The sequence below is a fragment of the Pongo abelii genome, chromosome 19, assembly GCF_028885655.2.
Source record: "Pongo abelii isolate AG06213 chromosome 19, NHGRI_mPonAbe1-v2.0_pri, whole genome shotgun sequence".
In the NCBI taxonomy this organism is placed as follows: Eukaryota; Metazoa; Chordata; class Mammalia; order Primates; family Hominidae; genus Pongo; species Pongo abelii.
The window spans coordinates 64537693-64540643 of record NC_072004.2 but is presented as its reverse complement, the minus strand read 5'-3'; the positions used below and the strand labels follow the sequence as shown (position 1 = coordinate 64540643).

General features: G+C 39.5%; 1 pseudogene; it reads right to left on the bottom strand.

Moving 5' to 3' along the window:
• Positions 1-921: 921 nt before the first annotated feature.
• LOC100450916 (large ribosomal subunit protein uL30-like) lies at positions 922-1719 on the bottom strand (annotated as a pseudogene).
• Between the last annotated feature and the right edge of the window lie 1232 nt (positions 1720-2951).

Below are 2951 nucleotides of genomic sequence, written 5' to 3'. Positions count from 1 at the left end.
GAGGGGCCAGAGTTTATTGTTGCTGGTAAATAATGGACTTGGATTTTTTTTTTTTTTTTTTTGCTGGGTATTGTTTTATTTTATTTTAAAAATAGTTTTAGATTCAAGGGGTATATGTGCAGGTTTGTTACATGGATATTTTGCATAATTGTGAGGTTTAGGCTCTAGTGTACCCATTACCCAAATAGTGAACATTGTACCCAACAGGCCATTTAAAAATTTTTGTCTGTATTTTTTCGAGACAGGGTCTCACTCTGTTGCCCAGGCTGGAGTACAGTAGTGTGATCATGGCTGACTGCAGCCTTGACCTCCTGTGCTCAAGTGATCCTCCTACCTCAGCCTCCTGTGTAGCTGGTACTACAGGCATGCACCACCAAGCCCAGCTAATTTTTGTATATTTTGTAGAGATGTGGTTTCACCATGTTTCCCAGGCTGGTCTCAAACTCTTGGGCTAAAGCAGGAGTTGAGCTCAAGAAGGCTCAATCTTCCTGCCTTGGCTTCCCAAAATGCTAGGATTACAGATGTGAGCCTCTGTGCCCAGCCCGATAGGTAATTTTTAAAACCCTTGCCTCATCCCATCCCTCCCCCTTTTGGAGTCCTCAGTGTCTATTATTTCCATCTTTATGTCTGTGAGTTTAGCTCTTACTTATAAGTCAAAACATGCAGTATTTGATTTTCTGTTTCTGAGTTATTTCATTTAAGATAATGGCCTCCAACTCTATCTATGATGCTGCAAAGAACATTATTTAATTCTTTTTTATGGCTGCATAGTATTACATGGTGTGTGTATCCCATATTTTCTTTATGTGATCATCTGCTGATGGACACTTAGGTTGATTCCATGATGTTGCTATTGTGTATAGTGCTGTGATAAACATGAGTGCAGGTATCTTTTTTTTTTTTTTCCATTTTGAGAGCAGGTACTGTTTATTAACCAATCAGCTTAGAAAAATAATCATGGTAGACACCTTAGTTCAGTCTTCTAGTAAGCCTGTTGATCTGGTCCTCCCTGTTGCCAGCATCTCCACTTCTACAAAATGGGTGGTTTTTTTCTTCATTCTGCCTCATGGAGAAGATAATTTGAAGGGCCACAGGAAGTTATTTGCTTCTTTGAAGCATTTTCCAACAGTATAGATCTCATGAATAAGATCCTCCATGCAGATGATGCTATATTTATCAAGAGATCGAGCAATCAAAGTATTATCTGTCGAAGCAACTCACTTCTTACTGATTTTGCTATAACCACACTTGTAAACTAGTTCATTTACTGACTTCAGATTTGGGCACCCCCATGCAATGTATGGCTCTACAATCCTCAGCATGTTAACTGAAGCCTTGTTGAGCTTCACAAAGGTTCCATTGAAGATTTGACGAAGGCGAAGAAGCTGCAACACCTTTCGGACCTTTGGGCTCACACCATTGACACCTCTGATCCTGATGACAAATGCCAATTTGGGTTCTGCAGGTACATAGAAGTTGCCAGCTTTTCTTGCCATCCTTGGCATTTGAATTTCAGTTCTGTACAATTGCCTATATTCCTTGTGATAGTGCTTTGCTTTTTCATAGACAAGCTTCCTCCTTGCCTTTTGAAGCATATTTTGGGCAAACTTCTTTCTCAGGTACTTGATCTTCGGCTCTGCGAAATTCCTTCTCTTTTTCTTAAGGGTTTCTGGCACAGCAGGAACCTTCTTCTTCTTCTCTTCTACACCCTCCACGGTTCTAGCCTGAAAAAGAGTGGTATCTTTTTAATATAATTTCTTTTCCTTTGGGTAGATGCCCAGTACTGAGATTGCTGGGTCAAATGGTAATTCTATTTTTAGTTCTTCAAGAAATCTCCGTACAGTTTTTCATAGAGGTTGTACTAATTTACTTTCCCACCAACAATGTATAAGGCTTCTGGATTTTAAAGCTCAAATGGATATGGGAGATGAGGTCTTGAGCCCTTGAGTGGCAGGAAATTGGAATGGCGATCACTGAAAAAATCTGGGGCGTTGAAAATCTACACCTTTGGAGAAATGGATAGATAGAAAAAAGCCCACTCACTGGCAGATATACTATAGTGAGATTTATCTGTCTTCTCTTGAGTTCCAAGTGGGGAATAAATTTCCCCTTAAGAATGCATAACAATATTCATTCACAACATACTTTTTTGCACAAGTTTGAGATTCTAATTTATTCTACTTGCATGATCTTGGGAGCCATTAAGCTGAAAAATGAATATGGCACTGGTTCTAGGCAAGTAATATCCTTGGAATGGCCACAGAAGCAAATACAAAACTACGCTGGAGAGCTGGATAGACCCTTAACTCAGGCTGCTTGGTATTTGCACAGATAGACTTCTACTAGAATTGAACTCAAAAACAAAAATTACAAAATGCACAAGGAAACCATCTGCCATATCTAAGAGCCACTGGGCAAAAGAGACAGCAGGATTGGAGCCCCAAGAGCTTCCAGTAACAGAGCTATTAGTGGAGACCATGAAATGAGTATACTAATAAAATCATCAAGGTTATAATAGAAGAAGGTGATAATATCGGGAAAAAATGAAGCAGGAGAGCCAAAGGGACCTTGAAATGAAAAATGCTGTCGTTGAAATTAAAGCTCAGTGGGCAGAGTAAAGAGCGAATTGGCCACAGTGGTGAGAACAGGACTGAACAGAAACGCTTGCAATCAGTAGATGCTCCTAAATTTCTAGCAATCTCTCTTTGGGAAACATTGAGGTGTTAGTTTCTTGGGAGGTGAAGAGGGTTTAGAAGCATCTATGTTCATTTTTAGGTCAGCAAATAAATTTTTTAAAAATAATAGACTTTATTTTTTAGAGCAGTTTTGAGTTCACAGGAAAATTGAGGGAAATATACAGAGTTCGCATATCCCTCCATCCCTACACATGCACAACCTCTCGCACTATGGACTTGTGGCACCAGAGTGGTACATTTGTTACAATTGATGAA